This window comes from Acyrthosiphon pisum, chromosome X (genome assembly GCF_005508785.2).
Source record: "Acyrthosiphon pisum isolate AL4f chromosome X, pea_aphid_22Mar2018_4r6ur, whole genome shotgun sequence".
NCBI classification, from domain to species: Eukaryota; Metazoa; Arthropoda; class Insecta; order Hemiptera; family Aphididae; genus Acyrthosiphon; species Acyrthosiphon pisum.
This window is the reverse complement of record NC_042493.1, coordinates 11,193,450-11,213,777: the sequence shown is the minus strand read 5'-3', so window position 1 is coordinate 11,213,777 and position 20,328 is coordinate 11,193,450. Positions and strand designations below refer to the sequence as shown.

At 27.0% G+C, this 20,328-nt stretch overlaps 1 long non-coding RNA gene across 1 annotated transcript; it reads right to left on the bottom strand.

Annotated features, from left to right (window-relative positions):
- Nucleotides 1–2,431: 2,431 nt before the first annotated feature.
- LOC115033422 lies at nt 2,432–3,718 on the bottom strand. Its single transcript, XR_003838765.1, has 2 exons — nt 2,896–3,718; nt 2,432–2,659 (listed from the first exon to the last, which is right to left on the bottom strand). It is a non-coding gene; the product is annotated as an uncharacterized LOC115033422 (long non-coding RNA).
- Nucleotides 3,719–20,328: the final 16,610 nt, after the last annotated feature.

Sequence of the window (20,328 nt, the reverse complement as noted above, 5' to 3'; positions counted from 1 at the left end):
CACGATATAATACCTATGTCAAGAATTAAGATTTATTTTTGCGCGCAACTATCAATCAATGGGACAGAAATATTCGTCATAAATATATAGAGTAGGTACATATTTCAAACAAGAATTTTTCGGTATTTTTATAAGTACCTATTACCTATTGGAAATTATGTCGGTATAAATTTTAAATTGGTACCGTTTGGATTGTCGTCGATGCTAAGCTGTATTCTGGAGAAAAAATATTTAGTTAAGCTATAAATAGACGAAAACCAAAACCTATATTGAATTTTCCATAAATTAATAATGATTGATATAATATATTAATAATTATATTATAATATAATTAGGCATTGTTCTAATATTTAGAAACAAATTAAAAATTAAAGGAATAAAAAAAAAATATTCAATATAAAAGTATTTAATAGTAAAAAAAGGTGAGTAAGTAGATGTCGCTCTGCTGTACAGTAGGTTACAAGTGGGTCATTGTAATGGATGGTGTTAAATTTGAATTCAATGATATATCATTATATTAGAAAAACGATTCTGAGCGAAAACGGTCAGTCAGCCTATAATATTACTAAGTATATTTGATGATATTATTGTGAATAAGGTAATTTATATATAACCTATTTACGTGGAACCTATTATTTTAAATTTTTAATCCTTAGTTATAAAATTTGAACATTTTATACATTTTTAACTAAAAATAATTATTAAATTTTAAATTTGATATATTTTGTCAAAATTCGAACTTTAAATGCTTATAAAAAAAATTGTGCCTATGTATTTTCAATATTTTTCAACTGCTATTGTAACAATATATCAGGAGCCTTGAATTACATTTACATGCTTTTTTACCCAACAAATAATTTTTTATTGATATTTATAGAAAAAAAACTAAAAAAATTGAAAACTGACAATGTCCGTAAACAGCTCAAAAAGAGTCAAATTATTTTCAAAATTTTATCGTGTATAGAAAATGAAAATATGAACATTCAGTGAAATTATCATGTATTTACAGTTATTCGTTTTTGAATTACAATGAAATAACAAAATCCGCTACGTGAGAAATGGAATTCAAACGCTCATAAAAATGTAATTTGATTTGATTGAAGATATTTTTTTTTTTAATAAAGATAGACAAACTTATGATTGATCTTGTATTATATTTTCAAATCTCAGATTTAACAAGAAAAATTTTTATGAATTTCTAACTCAAAATAATTTGCAAATTTTCGTCATTTTTACGTATTTTGTCAATATTTGAACTTTAAGTGCTTATAAAAAAAAATTGTGACTATGGATTTTTATTTTTTTTCATCTGCCTTTGAAAAAATATACTAGGAGCCTTCCATTAAATTTTCAAGCTTTTTTAACCAACAAATAAAATTTTATCGATATTTATAGAATAAAAACTAAAAAAAATGGAAACTGAAAATGTCCGTAAAGAGCTCAAAATAAGTCAAAATATGTGGAAAATGTTATGGTGTATAAAAAATGCTAATATAAACATTCAGTCAAAATTTGATGTACCTACAGTCATTTGTTTAGGAGTTGCACTAAAAACCAAAATCAATTTTCTCGAAAACAGATTTTGCGTAAAAATTCCAGTTTTTCCTTAATTTTTCTTTTGTTTTTCACGGCGCTTTTGAAAACTACTGGGAATTTTAAATTTTGACCTCCCCAATGCACCAACGATCCATCAAATTACTTTTGACCCCCCCCCCCCCCCCCAAAGTACCAACTAGATTCACTTTCCTATCAGAAAAGATACTGTTAAAGAAAATCCAAGCATTTTTACTGTTCTAAAAGGTGGTGACAGACAAAAATAAAAAAATAAAAAAAACACACATCATTGTAAAATCAATACATTCATCGTTTCACTCAGAATTTAAAAAGAATATTTAAAATACCATTCAAATACTTCAAAATAAAAAGTATTTAAAAAAGTATTAATTACCGAAAAAAGTAATCGAATATTTTTATTCAAATACTTTACAACACTGAATATAGTCTCCCTGCCTTTACCAGCCCTTACAATATTCACCTGCTTAATATACTATTTTGCTGTCTTATTATTGAGACTACCAACGGCATTTTAAAAGTTTAAAACTATTCAAAAATATTCAGTTATATATAATTAAATAACAATTTCAGTTTGAAAAAGTAAAAAAAAAACTAAGTTAATATATATGTACTGATTTGATCATATTATAAGGGATGAATGTGGGGGCGTCATTGCAGGGTACCTATGTTATGCATACCTAAAATTTATCAAGATTGCATTTTGGCCTTATATACTATCATTTTACTGAGCCAGGAAAAAAATAATCTTTTTTTTAATTGGTTTTAAGTACCTATCGGTATAACTATGACCATATGATAATATTATTAATGTATTATTTGACTGAAATATTTAAAAACGTTTGGTTTATATTACATATTTTATGTGTGACTAAGAATTTCAGAATTTGTTTTATGTACAATGTTTTTAGGAAGTGTCTGAAAATATTTAAATAAAAATAAAAATAATTTAAGTACTAATCACCAGTTCCGTAGTTAGAACTATATGGGCCCCGGTGCAAATTTAATCTGTGGACCCATTACACAGGCTCACATTGGGTACGGAGTGCTGGCATAATTGATGGTACACAGATCCGTCCACACCATCCTAATAATATAATAAACTGCATTAAAATAATTTTAAATTTTTACTTATTAATATTCTTACTAGTTAATTACTATACAAGTATAATAAATTAAAACTTTAATTAATTATACTTCAATAGGTACTTGTAGATATAGACAAATTAATAACTTATAATATAGTTGAAATTATATAAATGTTAATAATATAAATGCTACTCTTTATTTATATTAACTATTAAACAACTATACTGTACCTACATAATGTATTATGTATTAACCCTAGATTACACGCATTTAAAATATTCACGAGAATACACGCACACGGTCTTTTTAGTTACACACAGTATGGCGAAAATCATAGTCAACTAGCAATAATATCACCAGTCTCAATGAAAATATCATAACTATCAATTTCGTTTATCGAGCAAAAATTATTAGAAAAACAATTTAAAAATAACCTATAATATTGATTTTTACGATCACGCACACGGTCTTTTTAACCGTATATTAATCAGTAATGTCTGGTAATGAACTTTGAACACTTCTATATCTCTGACATAAAATAGGTAGTATACAGTTGGGAGTTGTAACTAATTTTAGTTTACCACCTAATTAGAAGCTACCTAGGTTGGATTAGGTTTATATTTCGTATTTTTGAAACAATGAAACAAATTTTAAAACCCGGTCTTTTTGACCGTGAAGCGTTTAATTTTAAATTGATAAAACTTGTCTGGTAAAGTCTGAAGTGATTTATTGATGTCAGATTTGTATTTTAATACAAAATTATACGAGGACGTGATTATGCTTGATTCCTCAGAAAAAAAAATGTATTAGTATATGGGTTCTTAATTTTTATATAAGTTTATTTAAGTAGGGCCCCATATAGAAATTGAAATGTGGGGCCCCGGTGCAATAAACCGCCCGCACCGTTGTTTCTACAGCACTAGTACTAATACTTAGTAGTTAGTACAATCTTCACAATATATTAGATTATTAAATGGAACAAATTTAATAAAGATTGTAATTTTGGACCGTATCGAAAAATGTTTTTGGTAATAAGTAACAATACCTTATAGTACTTACTTACTTACTTACTACCTTCCACCTGCTGTACATTTTTTTGACCTGCCTAGTTGCAGTCTGCAGGTGGCTGAGCGCCTTGGCCTCTTCAAAAAAAAAATGTCCTAATACCTATACACGCCACTACTGCCATTACGGAAATACGTAGTCGTTCAGAACGGGGTAGTCAGTGAGATAGGTACCTATACGCATGCGTTACTATATTATAATAATAATATATAGGTGAGTAAACAATAATAATGTAACAATAATAATTATAAATAATATAACATCATAATATTATTATCGTGATGTCGATGCGTGTCGACAATAAATTAGGAATATAAATTATTATTAATACGCCATATCTGTCGTGATATGCGATTTTTTTAACCGAAAACATCGCGGCCTTGATTCGTACGAGCATTGTGCGCGTGCAAGCAGTATAATTTTTTATTAATCGTGCCATCAAATTCATATAATAATACTACCATGTAGGTAATACCTACATAAAGCTCGCGTTGATAGGTATTTTGTGTCTGGACGTATGCGGTACGGCAGCCAACGTAATGTATATTTATAATAATATATTACATAGGTACTATATTATAATTGTACATTTGTACGTGTACTACCTATAGTGCATGCGTATTGTGATTATTATTGTGCATATAATACATAATTGATAGTATTATGTATGTATATTACGTATATATATTTTATATTATATTGTTTGGCATATAAATAAAAACTGAACAATCGTTATTCATATATAACCAACAAAAAACCTGTCACGTTTATATTAACCTCATACCTAATAGCAATATAGGATACGCGAATAAACCAACGACGCCCGCGCAATAACATTCTTTTCTTATGTATACAGAGCGATTCTTGGTTACCACGAAAGAGTATCATTTTCTATATTATTCATTTTAGTGTTTTTGAGAATATTTTTTTTTTTACATAACTTGAAGTTATTACAATATCTTAATTAATACAACTATTTTTATTATTATTTTTTTTTTAGGGGGGGGGGATTAAAACTTTTACTCGTTTTTTAAGTTGTTTAAATGATGGCACGTTTTTAATATACCTAATATTTAAAAATCGCACATTTTTCTGAAGATTTACTTATCCAAAAATTAGTCTTAGGGCCTATTATAGTTAATTATAGTTATAACTTATTAGTAATCATGCCTCATTAATCATACGTTTAGATGATCCTTGGGTGGAGAGTAATGGGCTAAAATTTGTCGAGACGCCTGTCCGCATACCACATATATAAAATGTAAATACTTATATAAGTAACTTACAATAAGTTATTACTTATAATTAATGTTTTGTCGTTTTCTATATTCAATTTTTATCCATCGAAAATCTCAGTAAAAAATATTCCATGTTGAATTGTTTTCATTTAAAAAGTAGTCAACATAAAAAATCTGTAAAAATAAAACTCTCTTTTCAAAAACGTTGTGATGTCGTGTTTTAAAAATTATTCAAATATTTTTTTTGAACACAACTACATTTACTGAACAAAATATTATTGATGAAGGATAAAAGAATCACCCGGTATCATAGCTGTACATCTTATATACGTATGTTATTATATATTGTTTACGCTTGTATATAAATACACCTATACATAATATATGGTGATAAATGATGATGATTTGTATGTGTGTAGGTACTAGCTTTGTACGTCATATGTATTATATAAAATATATAGGTACACACAACACACACGTAGATATACCGACGGTGGTATGCACCTCGACAACCTTGTACTGCTTCATACGGATTTAATAATAATAGTTTAAAAGGAATATTATTATATTATACTATATACTAGGACACTAGGTACATTAATAAAAATTATAGTAGTAGGTTATTGTATGTTCCAAACTCCAAATGTTTCAATTAACAGAGAACTAGAGAAGTCAAAACAGTTCAATTAGGACAATTCTTCTTTTAGAGCAATTCTGACGTCCCCTCGCGACCGCAACATTTATTCATAGGGTCATTGAGATTCTAAATTCCAAACGAAAATATCACCCTTGAACCCATTGATCTTTTGTGAATTGCTGTCAAGATACAACACATAATGCATAACTTTTTTGGAGACTTTTTTCGTGTACCAACCTATTGGCTATTGCTCCAATATTTTGTGTTGATGGTAAATCTTAAAATTTCAAGGGTGTGCTTCATCGTGCTTTATATAATTTCGACATCCTCGAATTTATTGCAGTATTCGCTTATATAGAAATGTACGTGTTTACTGAAAACTATGACTTTAAGTCCAAGGAGGAGTTTGCTCCGTCTAAATTTTGAAGCTTCGCCATACAGACCGTATAGGAGGCATATAATACATTGTTTTTTGGCTGAACACGCTTCGGTGGACATATTTATCTACATAACTACATTACTAAGCACTAAGCAGCGTCCCAATTAGCCATCACTATGAATTCAATAACTGTTTTTATTTAAAAATGCTTTAGATACATTGTAATTTTCCTTATGTATTTACAAGATTGTAACATAATTATTAATCACATACATATTTACATCGTATTTTTGAAAAATTATATTTATTGCATACGATTATCTGTTTTTAAGGAGTTCTATGTAGGCAATGTGAAGAGTAGCACACTATTACGAGCTATGTGGTTAATTGCGTAGTAAATGCGCAGTAAATTATCGATATAGTGTGAAATGTACATGCAGGACTATCATAACGTATAACTTCCGCACGCACATGTCACCTCCGAGAACGTGATATCCACTAAAATTATGAACCTTCTATTTTCCCACCAAACCGGTTGATTTATTGGACTAGACTTCTGAAAACAGATTTTAATTTGTGAATAGCTTAACATTACTTCGAATTTTCGTATTTTCATTATTTTAACTAATTTTTATACTTGGCAGAAAAATATTTATTTTATGTAATATAATGTAATAATGCTATATTAAGAAAATAAAGTGGGGAGAAATTTAAAAACAAGGAAAATTCTATAAAGTAAAGTTGTTGACAAATTTAAATCTGTAAAATGTGACTTATGGCTGAATAAAATACTGGTATATGGTAAATATAAAGTCACCTACATTTTGGCATTAACATCATTTTCGTCTATAGTTATTATAAGTACAAACTACAAAATGGAATTGAAATTTAGGTAACAAAAAAAAACTATTTTAATTTATTTTTAAAAACACATACCAATTCTTAGAATACAAAACAAAGATATAAGTTTGATAAAACATTGTGTTATTTACTGTACCTATACCTATTTATTCATTATTGTTTGCTATACATTTTAAAATTCAAATTTCAATGAGAAACCGTAAATATACATAAAATAAATATTTTATAAAAAAACTATTCATCAAATATTTTGAATTTTAAAAACACACAAATTCATTTAAATACAAAATTAAAATATAATACTAGAATAATATCAAAAATAAAAATGTATTGATAGAAACAAATAGGTACCCATTTATATACGATTTTAATAAAAAAAATATATTAGATGGTCTTACCAGGTGGCAGGTATACTAATGTACGATAGAATGATTCGTTTATAAACATAGAATATATATTTTACATTGTAAAATGTACAGTAATTAGTGCGTGTAATTTGTTTTATCCTTATTTAAAAGTAGTAAAGAATACCTAAATATTATTATAAAAAAGACACGTTTATTATTAAAAAAATCAAAATATGTACTTACGAAGTAGCGTTAACAATATTTTCATTCTCAGTTGTCACTTATAAATTTGGAAGACCATTTTTTTTAATAAGTCTTCATTTTTTGGTTACTTGCTGAACACTAATGAACTATACATCATTTCGACCCTATTCACTCGGTTAAAATGCATGGCGTATGGGTGATACGAGATATCGTAGCGGGCATTTTTAAGTGTGGTGTAGGTACTTCTATGTAAACACGTGTCGACAAGGAGGCTTTTTACTATAGGGATAATTTTCATCTGCTTTTGCAGCGTACGAGTAAGTAAATATTTTATAATATAAATGCGAATTGCAAATAATTATTATCGAGGTTGTTATTATTTGAATATTATTCGTATAGAGACTAGACTATTAGAGGCGTGTACGGTGCGTAAAATATATTATATTTTTAATGTATACATTGAGCTCAACCCAATACGTTCTTCGATGTAATATCGCATATAACTGACTAAATTATGAAAAAAAACGCTAACATACCAACAACCTACTTGCTAATAATACATAGTCGAGTTAATTATAATTTTAATATTATTTGTCTAGAGTTAATGGTATACGTGAGACATATCGTATTTTATAATATGCAAGTAACCCAATAGCCAATATGATAAACAAAGGAAGCCATTTTTGCCTTGTGCAGTGCATTGTATTAATTTGCAAATGTTTTAAATTACGAAACACGTGTAAGTGATAGTATCTATAGACTAAGGGGAAAGATATAATAAGGTGTAAAACCAGTGTAATGGAATAAGAATTAACAGTATATTATATTATAGTCAATACAATTTCATATTCAATTTACTAAGTAGTATATACACAGAGTCAGTATAGATATATATAGAGAGAGGAGATCTAGAGTCTGTGAACTGTGAATTTAACATTGCATTGAAATATTGGATGTAGATGTTATATGATATGTAAATTTACCTTATTCTCTATTTTTTCACTGAATAAATATAAACATAATATATTATAAAACTTATACATCTAAATATTTTAATTTAAGCTTGTCAAATTCTATTGGTGAGTAAAAAAAATAACGGTTTCTAATTTTAACAGTATATATCTAAATAAAATATACACATAGTATTTATTTTCTAAATTTTACCATCTTTTTTTACCACCTACGTAATAATACAGAATACAAATCTACCAAACAATTTTTTTAGACAGCACATTGCAGAGTCCCCCCCCCCCCCCTAACGGCTACGCTACTGATAATAATTATTAAGGGGCCTCACTAGTCGTCACAGCCGTGAATTTTAACTCAAAAGACCTTAAGTTTTGACAAAATTTAATTTAGTTTACGTTATCTGATTTTTATTCTGAAAAAGATTTGAACTTGTTAAGAAATTGTCTATAGATTGTACAGAACACTTTGTAAAAATTAAATCTTATATTATTGTGAACCGTAATAAAAAAACTTAAAAATATGAATTTTTTCAAATTATATAATTAAAATTAAAAACGGAAAGTTTTTCGTACGATCTACAGACATTTTTCTGCTGAATTTAAATATTTTTTCAGAATCAAAATCAGACAACGTTAACTAACTTTAATTTTGTCAAAACAATAAGTAAGTTGTCATAAAATTCGTATGGTGAATATTTTCATAATGTTATTGAGTTATAAACTGAAATTTACATGCACGTACCGCGTACGTGAGTGGAACTCGCATTGAATTTCACTCACACTAATAATCGTTTACAATTAACACATCGATGATTGATCCAGGGTAGCTACGAATAGATTAGGAATTGCCTAAATGTTGCCCCTTAAATAATAGCTGAGGAAGGCCCCTTAATTGAAAATATAGCCCATGGCTTATTAGTTATTCAACAACAGCTGTCAAACGCATTTAATTTATGAATTTTTCTTGACTGGGAGAAGAGGGACAAAATTGGTTCAATTAGGTACCGAAAACTGAAATCTTTCGGACTGAATACAGCAATAACTAATTTAACTATTCAAGGCAATAATTTAGTTCACAATTTCAACAAAAAATTAACCAGTTGTTTTAGCTTATGTAGATTAGTGACCATGATGATGTCATTTCTAAACAATATGCAATATAATAATATGAACATTTAGGGAAAATGTCCAGTCTCTAAACAGTTATTCGTTTTTAACTGCAAAAAAACTGGAATCTGAATACAAATAATTAATAATAACAAAACTAATTTACATGCATTAAGTATTAGTTTTAACGGAAAATTAAAGGTAAATGTTAAGTAAAAAAAAGGGTGAAGAAATGTAAGTGTGATCAGATTCTATTGCAGTAAGCACCGGGTTTTATAGATAAATACTGACCGAAAATTACCTAATTATTTAATATTTGTACAGTACCTATAAATAATTTTTTTTGCAGTGTTTATGTAAAACATAAATTAAGTTATTGTGTATTTATGTTCCTCTTTGCATTTACACTATTTTACAGGTAGTGGAGAGAGATAGTTCTAAGTCGTGACGACGTGACATGATCGTTGTCACGGCAATACGACATAGATAAGTGACTTATACAGCCACTATAGTGGCTCATGGTCCATGGAAATCTGATTGATCGTCGCGAAATTAAAAAGTGTGAATCTTGTGTAGTTGTGTAAGCTGGTATAACATTGTAAAAAATATTTTAGTAATATAATCTGGTGATTGCGCTATTTCAGTATTGTATTAATAAAAAAAAATAAACATTTCATAGACCAATTTTTTTTTATGAACCAGTCATTATAGTTTTATTAAATCTCCGAAGACCAAAAAAAAAAATGAAAATAATAAATAATTTCTTGAGCTATAATAGTTTATACTAATAGCTAATAAAAAAAAAAAATAAAGAAAGAAATAAATAAATAAATAAATTATTTAAATATTTAAATATTTTAGTAAATCTATTACGAAATTTATTCTGCACCAATGTGCCATCGTACCAGCCGCGCGCGGCCGATAGCTCAATAAAACATAAAAACCACGTATCCTATCTGCCACCACCAATGTAATTACGTTTTTGTCCTTAGTATAGGAGTCTAGTCACGTCTGTGCTTGTATATATCGATCGCTTTGGTGCAATATATATATATATACTTTTACCCATTACCGGCCAATACCTGCAAACACAAAAATAATACAAACCTTTCATATTTGTCTAAGTCATAAACAGCTATTGTATAGTTTTAAACATTTGACAATAATAAACCAAAACATGACCCACGTTCCCAATTCAGATTATATATAATAATATACCTATTGGACCCATTTCTTGACATAATATGATATTATGCGCTGCAGCTGTAGCAGCACAATAAATTATCCGGCACGCTTTAATATTGTAAAATGTTTGAATTTGTAATGTATAACTTTCTGTGGCCATACCTCATACGTCCCGAATTCATAATCAAGAATCGATATGTAATGTAGATGGTTGTTACCTACGTCATCGTGTCATGTTGATATAAATTGGTGCATGTGTGCGATATTGGACTATACATTTATTATTATACATAGTTCCTAGTTTCTACGTAAAATAACATATTACAATATACTATATTGTGTAATGTGTACTGTAAATATATTGACAATGTCATATTGTCATACCACTCATATGTAGGAGTTTTGTTCTGGTGTTTATATAGATTTATCATTTATCTTAAATTTTTTTATGGTCTGTCGACGCCCCAATAGAATTTCATGAGGTGAAAATATTATTAAATTTCCCTTAATAATATATGGGACAAGGGTTTAATTTATTTTTAACATGATAAAAGGCTAACAAATAGTACTTTGTAATTGTAGTTACCTATATATTATAGTACTACACAGTATTAGGTAGGTACTAGACACTAGTTACTATAGTTATTATTTAGTATTTAATATCTAGTACCTATTTATTTTTTATTTCGGGGCGCAAAATGTTGACGATAGATAAAATTATATATTAGTTGACCTTGATAAAATATATACCAGATACCTAGGTATAATTCAGAGTTCTAACGTTTTAAGACTTGAATTTTATATAATATTATAAACAACAAATACCTTTTCATTCATACATATGATTTCAATATTTAAAAATCTCAAAACAAGTAGGTATATTATTTATAATATTTTATAATTTATATGCCTTATACAGTTATACCTAGTGCAGTATTAAACACGAGACGGTCTTTTTGATTTCTCGATGGCTTAAAAAATACATTGTCCAGGCTTATAACTTATAAAAATACTACGCATTTCGATCTTTTGATATTAGATATTATTTTTTCCGAATCTTATTTAACAGGTATAAGGATTAACGCCAGTTTTTGGCAGTTGCGCACTACAGGGCCACAGGCACTACTCCGTGCAAGTAGACTTAAAAACTGATAATACCTACTAACCTGAAAATTTTCATTTAGTATAAGTTCAAATGTGGCCATGTTTACTCGCAAATACCACTGTTTAGACCAATAAGCAGAAGAAAAAAATATACTTCCAGAAGTACGATTTTAATTTTGAAAAATATTTAAATTCGTTCGCTACTTGTCAGTTTTTTGTAGGAAAGGAATCGGTTTTTTTTAGTAACACTAAAGAATGGTGAATTTAAAAAAAAATTGATTGGTACAGTATATGTCTATACTAATTAAACAATACAAAAAATCGAAAATCTATTTCTACATAACCTAGAAGAGTCAATAAGGAGTATTAATTAAACCAGCATTCCGAATAGGTATTTAAAATTATTATACTTTTCGGTACCTAAATTATCTGGAACCGATACCTTTATTTTTATACTATTTTTATTATAACCGAACCGGAACAACTTTGTTTTATTTTTGGAGAACCAGTACCGGAACCGATACCTATAAATTCAAAAGGTTCCAGTCCTTGCTACACACATAGTCCCACAACACTCTCGATTAATATAGAATAATGAATATTGCCTAAATCCGACTACTTAAAAATAGTTTGCTTTCGACAGCCTTAAATAACTTAAAATTATTCTAAATGTTTTGAGTATAGAATAATACGATGAGAAAATAAACTTAAGACTACAAAGTAAAAATTCTTTGATATTTAAATAATAAACATCGTTACAATAATATCGTACGAATAAATACATTTTTATTTTTTTATTTTTATCAATGAATGTTATCTGCTTTTGTCATTATAGAAACGTTGAAAATCTCTCAAGAAAGTATTCTTATTTTTTTAAAATATCAAAACAACAACTTACTATAGAATTATAGATCTATGGACTGTGATATTTGATCTTTAATAGGGACAAATATGATACAAATCAGAACTCATCATATATTGAAGATTGATCGTAAAATAAACATATTAGTTATTCAAACCATTAACAAGAACAAAATTCATAAAATATCTAGGGTTGGCGTTCGCAGATTCCTGTAACTTTTACTAAGTTGTTAATACTTTTTTTTTTAAATTTCGTTTAAGTTTTTAAAACGTACCTAATTTTAAACTTTAAAGTAGATAAGTTAATAAAAAACAATATATTGATTTTTAACTTGGAAATTATAATGAATACAGATACTATATGGTCCATATAAGCAATTACTCATCTTTGACTATATGTTTTATAATTTATATTATATAAATATTACATTTCTACGCAGTACACCAGTACGTATGTTATATGCTTACTATAAACTATTATTATTATTGTATGTTAATACATGTATATAATATTGCGTACTACCTTGAGTATAATATACGTATCAGTATATAGATACAGGACACGTGCAAACGTGAAATTATTGGGTACGCTTCTTTTTATATTAATAACCTTATCCATTAAACACACATTGACCGCGTCGCATGAAAACAGTCTGTACAGTTGTACACGACAATTATTACACTCGCTGCCCAGTCAGACGCAATAGAAGAACCATAATACTCATTTATTGGCACGTGGTATACTGGTACATAATAATAATATTATATTATATAGGGTGTTTTTTTACGCTAGTACCTAAAATAATAACTATTTTAAATAATACTTATTTTCTCAGTTGACATTTATATTTCAAAAATAAAAAAAGCGGCTATGTGGACGTCGCTCTACTGAACAGTAGCTTACTAACAGTAGGTTACAATAGTGGGTCACTGTATAAGGGATAGTATTAAATTTGAATTCATTGATATGATATCATTATAATATACGAAAATCGATTTTGAGCGGAGTCGGTTTTTCAGCGTGGATATTTTATATTATATTTATATTGTTATTACTTATTAATTATTATTAATACCCGGTAAGTTAAATTAATATCATACAATTGCACAAAATAACTAAAATCATTATTATTGGTTATTTAATATGTAATTTTGTCCAAATTCGACCATAAAATAACTAGATATAAAAAAAAAACAATATTTTTATATTTTTGAGATTTTTTGGTTACAGAGTAAGTAAGTAAGTAGGTTTTACTTACGTGGAACCTTGTTTTAAATGTTCAATCCTTAGCTATAAAAGTTGAAAATATTATACATTTTTAACTATAAAATCATTTTAGATTCTGAGCGGAGCGATGAATGTATTGATTTTACAATGATGTGTGTTTTAGATACTGAGTGGAACGATGAATGTATTGATTTTACAATGATGTGTGTTTTTTATTTTTTTATTTTTTTTTGTGTACATGATAAGTAGTCGAAATAATGCTTCGATTTTAAACTTTAGTATCTTGTTCGATTGGAAAGTGAATATCGTTGGTGCATTGAGGAGGTCAAAATTCCCAGTAATTTTCAAAAGCGCCAAGAAAAACCAAAGAAAAATTAAGGAAAAACGGGAATTTTTACGCAAAATCGATTTTTCACAAAATTGAATTTGGTTTTTGGTGTAACTTAAAAAAAAATGACCGTAGATACATGAAATTTTGACTGAATGTTTATATTAGCATTTTCTATACACCATAAAATTTTCAAAATATTTTGACTTATTTTGAGCTCTTTAAGGACATTGTAAGTTTTCATTTTTTTTAGTGTTTTTTCTAAAAATATCAATAAAACTTTATTTTTTGAGTAAAAATACTTGAACATTTAATACAAGGCTCCTACTATATTGGTACAATGACATTTGAAAAATATTAAAAATCCTTGGTCACAGTTTTTTTTTATAAGCATTTAAAGATTTTAAAATGTTATACAAGATTCCTTATAGGATAATCTACCTTTATAAAAAAAAAATGTCTATAAGAAACTCAAATTAAATTTTTATGAGCGTTTGAAATTCATATTTTACAACATTTGATATTCACTCGATTTCTTACGTAACGATTTTCTTATTTTGTTGTAATTAAAAAACGAGTGACTTTAGAAACTTGAAAATTTCACTGAATGTTTATATTAGAATTTTCTATATATGATAAAATTTTGAAAATAATTTGACTCTTTTTGAGCTGTTTACGGACATTGTAAGTTTTCAATTTTTTTAGTTTTTTTTCTATAAATATTAATAAAGTTTTATCTATTGGGCCAAAAAGTGTAAAAAATTAATACAAGGCTCCTGATACATTGTTACAATAGCAGTTGAAAAATATTAAAAATACTTAGGCACAATTTTTTTTTATAAGCATTTAAAGATCAAATTTTGATAAAATTTATCAAATTTTAATTTGAAAAATTATTTTGTAATTAAAAATTTATAAAATTTTCAATTTTTGTATCTAATAATTGAAAATTTAAATTAAGATTCCACGTAAATATTTAATTCTGTTACCAAAAATTCTAAGAAATACATAAGCACAGTTTATTTTTATAGTCGTTTTAAGTTCAAATTTGGACGAAATAACATATTAAAAAACCTGGAATAACTATTTTACTTATTTTGTTGTGATTGTATAATATTATTTGTGAGTACTTGAAACTTCTAAAGTATACTATTATATATCTATGATAGTACCACGGTTTGTTGTTGATGTATAACGCGTTACCTAACGGATATTGTGATATGATTAATTTTGAATTTATTATTGATACCTATTATAGGTCAATTTTTTTTTAATACTATAGATAAGTATACCTATAATAAGTATGTCTAATACCTAGACTGACAAACCGTCTCCGCTCAGAATCGTTTTTCTTATACAGTGATATTATATCATTGAATTCAAATTTAATACTATCCATTATACAGTGACCCACTTGTAACCTACTGTACAGCAGAGTGACATCCACTTACCCACCTTTTTTTGTTTTTTTTTTTTACTTTTTTTGTATCTGTGTACATGGCAAGTAGTCGTAATAATGCTTCGATTTTCGACTTCAGTATCTTGTTTGATGGGAAAGTGAATCTAGAGTATCGGAGGTCAAAATTCCATATTCCCATTAGTGTTCAAAAGCGCCTAGAAAAACAATAAATAAATTAAGGAAAAACAGGAATTTTATGGAAAATTGGTTTTCGCCAAAATCGAGAATACAAAATAACCTACTTATGAAGAACCTTGTTTTAAAATATCAATCCTTAGCTATAAAAGTTAAAAATTTTTAACATTTTTAACAAAAAAAATTTTTAAATTTTAAATTTGATAAATGTTGTAAAAAATTGAACTTTAAATGCTTAAAAAAAATCGTGCCTATGTATTTGTTATATTTTTTACTGGTTAAATACTGTAGTACCGTATTGTAGAAATATATCAGCCTCTTGTATTAATTTTTCACCATTATTGACCTAACATATAACATTTTATTAACATAAATAAAAAAAAAACTAAAAAAAAATTGAAATTTGAAAATGTTATCAAGTATAGGAATTGATAAAATAAACACATGGGGTACATTTCAAGTATCTACAGTTATTGTTTGTAAATTAATATCTGTTTATAGTTTATACCGTATCACTTAGTATTTAGTAAAATAAATTAGGTACCTACCTACTATTATAATTAATAGCAATAGATACTGTTTATAACTTATAAGTTATATTTATATATGATAATTGAGTCGTTTTTCGTAAGTATCTAGGTATGCAATGATTTATATTTGAATTAAAATTTAACACATCTATTGCAGTGAAATAATTAATGACAAAGGATACTTGACATTATATCTACTGCACTGTAGTAGAGAGTATAATAGCCCGCTTATATATTATTAAATTTTGTTGTATTCAGCTTCATAACTACAATATTGAAAAAACTTAATCGGTAGACCATAATATTTAATTAATATCTAAAAATTACAATTTTAAGTTAAAACCACTGAAATGATATTTTCGAGCACTGATTACTGTAACCAGACTTGCAAAATATAATATTTAATCATGTAAATATAACTATTATAATCTGTTGTGATGTGGCTGTTTAAGCCCTAACGGTAAATTATGTAAAAGTATATTGTAATTAACAGGGCTGGGATTTATATGTTATATAAAATCAAGCACGTGTAGTGTGTACCTATATATTATATTATATATGAAATTAAAATGACCAAAATATTTAAATATGTACCTAATAAAACATTTTAAACATTTTTTACCTATATAGTGATAAATGAAAAAATTGTAATCATTGGAAAGTATAACAATGGTAAACAATATAATAGATATTTAATTATTTAAATTAAAACTACAATGATTAGGTCTAACCACTGACTGTAAATCTAGGATTTTAAAATTCTTGAAATGTATTTTCTATAACTACATAACAAATACATAAGAGTGTATTTACCCATGTCAAAATTTGTAAACATTTTAAAATAAAATATATTATATTTTATTATAAATCATTTGCCTTACTTCATTTATCATGCTTTAGTAAATATATATATATACCTAAAAATCCCAGCCCCAGTTATAAATGTTATATAATAGTAAGGAATATATTTCGTGAGTGTATATTGCTATTATTTTTGATTGATTTAAATTGTCCAGTGACTGTTTTGATTATCTCGCAAGGCTATATATTATACAGTGAGCATTGAGCAATATATAGGTACAATAAATAATAATATAATATATTATATACATATATAGTCATATAGTCATATAAATATATAATATATAGAATATAACTTAGTATTTACTTCTATATCCATCTATATCTTGAGACATTTTCTTCTTTATTTTGTCTCTATAAAAGCAAGCTTATGCATAAGATATAGGTACCTAGTTTAATCGGAAATCGCAAATAAAAGTTCGAATGTTGGCTCTAGAATTGCCTACCAAATATAGATACCTAGCTGTGACCTATTTTAGTTTAAATTGTCTCCGAGTATACCCGAGTACGGCATAGGCGTAACTAGGGTTAAAATTCTGGGGGGGGGGGGCTAACAAAATTATTTATTTAAAATAACCCATAGGGGGCTTATTTGAAGGGGGCCTATATCTTAGTCGGGGGACTTAGTTGCGCCAATGCCAAACGGTCTACTCGAATTATCTCCCTATAGCATACCTAAATAATTATTATAACTAATAATTATTTATATCGATGCGTGTACAGTTGTACGCGTGTACTACTGATTATTTTATCGTTTTCCGTTATGTTAAAAAAAATTATTTTTTAGACAACAGTATTTCCCAGATAAATTAATTTGTCGAATGCAATAATTTTGTCGATCACTGATCATCTGAAGATTAGATGTCTATCGTATTCAATATCACCAGTTCAACAATCAGTTTCATTTTCCCATCGAAAATATCAACATTTAAAAGTATTGGCAAATAAATTTAAACCTCAGAAATATTAAGATATAAAATAACTAACTTAAATTGTTGACTGTAAAACATAATGCTATTTTATCTAAATTATTTGTTTTTAGATTCTGAGTGGAACGATGAATGTATTGATTTTACAATGATGTGTGTTTTTTTATTTTTTTATTTATTTTATTTTTTTTTGTGTCTGTGTACACGATAAGTAGTCGAAATAATTAATACGATTTTCAACTTCAGTATCTTGTTCGATCAGAAAGTGAATATCGTTGGTGCATTTGGGGAGGTCAAAATTTAAATTTCCCAGTAGTTTTCAAAAGCGCCGTGAAAAACAAAAGAAAAATTAAGGAAAAACTGGAATTTTTACGCAAAATCTGTTTTCGAGAAAATTGATTTTGGTTTTTAGTGCAACTCCTAAACAAATGACTGTAGGTACATCAAATTTTGACTGAATGTTTATATTAGCATTTTTTATACACCATAACATTTTCCACATATTTTGACTTATTTTGAGCTCTTTACGGACATTTTCAGTTTCCATTTTTTTTAGTTTTTATTCTATAAATATCGATAAAATTTTATTTGTTGGTTAAAAAAGCTTGAAAATTTAATGGAAGGCTCCTAGTATATTTTTTCAAAGGCAGATGAAAAAAATTAAAAATCCATAGTCACAATTTTTTTTTATAAGCACTTAAAGTTCAAATATTGACAAAATACGTAAAAATGACGAAAATTTGCAAATTATTTTGAGTTAGAAATTCATAAAAAATTTTCTTGTTAAATCTGAGATTTGAAAATATAATACAAGATCAATCATAAGTTTGTCTATCTTTATTAAAAAAAAAAATATCTTTAATCAAATCAAATTACATTTTTATGAGCGTTTGAATTCCATTTCTCACGTAGCGGATTTTGTTATTTCATTGTAATTCAAAAACGAATAACTGTAAATACATGATAATTTCACTGAATGTTCATATTTTCATTTTCTATACACGATAAAATTTTGAAAATAATTTGACTCTTTTTGAGCTGTTTACGGACATTGTCAGTTTTCAATTTTTTTAGTTTTTTTTCTATAAATATCAATAAAAAATTATTTGTTGGGTAAAAAAGCATGTAAATGTAATTCAAGGCTCCTGATATATTGTTACAATAGCAGTTGAAAAATATTGAAAATACATAGGCACAATTTTTTTTATAAGCATTTAAAGTTCGAATTTTGACAAAATATATCAAATTTAATAATTATTTTTAGTTAAAAATGTATAAAATGTTCAAATTTTATAACTAAGGATTAAAAATTTAAAACACTAGGTTCCACGTAAATAGGTTATATATAAATTACCTTATTCACAATAATATCATCAAATATACTTAGTAATATTATAGGCTGACTGACCGTTTTCGCTCAGAATCGTTTTTCTAATATAATGATATATCATTGAATTCAAATTTAACACCATCCATTACAATGACCCACTTGTAACCTACTGTACAGCAGAGCGACATCTACTTACCCACCTTTTTTTACTATTAAATACTTTTATATTGAATATTTTTTTTTTATTCCTTTAATTTTTAATTTGTTTCTAAATATTAGAACAATGCCTAGTTATATTATAATATAATTATTAATATATTATATCAATCATTATTAATTTATGGAAAATTCAATATAGGTTTTGGTTTTCGTCTATTTATAGCTTAACTAAATATTTTTTTCTCCAGAATACAGCTTAGCATCGACGACAATCGAAACGGTACCAATTTAAAATTTATACCGACATAATTTCCAATAGGTAATAGGTACTTATAAAAATACCGAAAAATTCTTGTTTGAAATATGTACCTACTCTATATATTTATGACGAATATTTCTGTCCCATTGATTGATAGTTGCGCGCAAAAATAAATCTTAATTCTTGACATAGGTATTATATCGTGTTTGTAATTTTGTATTCTCAACAAATAATTTAGACGTTATGCAACGTATATTATCGTGTTTGTTTTTTTTTCAAAATATACTATTTATCCGTAAGGTATGTGATTATAATAATACGAACGTTGTTATTTGGCTCTCAAATAGTCAATAGGTGTTCATTCAATCCCGAAAAAAAAATATAATAACACAAACATCATGGGTTTCGGCACGTTCAAAAAATACCATGTAATAATGGACCACAGACGACATTGTTTTGATACGGTCTGTGAAAACAATCGAAAATATGCGCC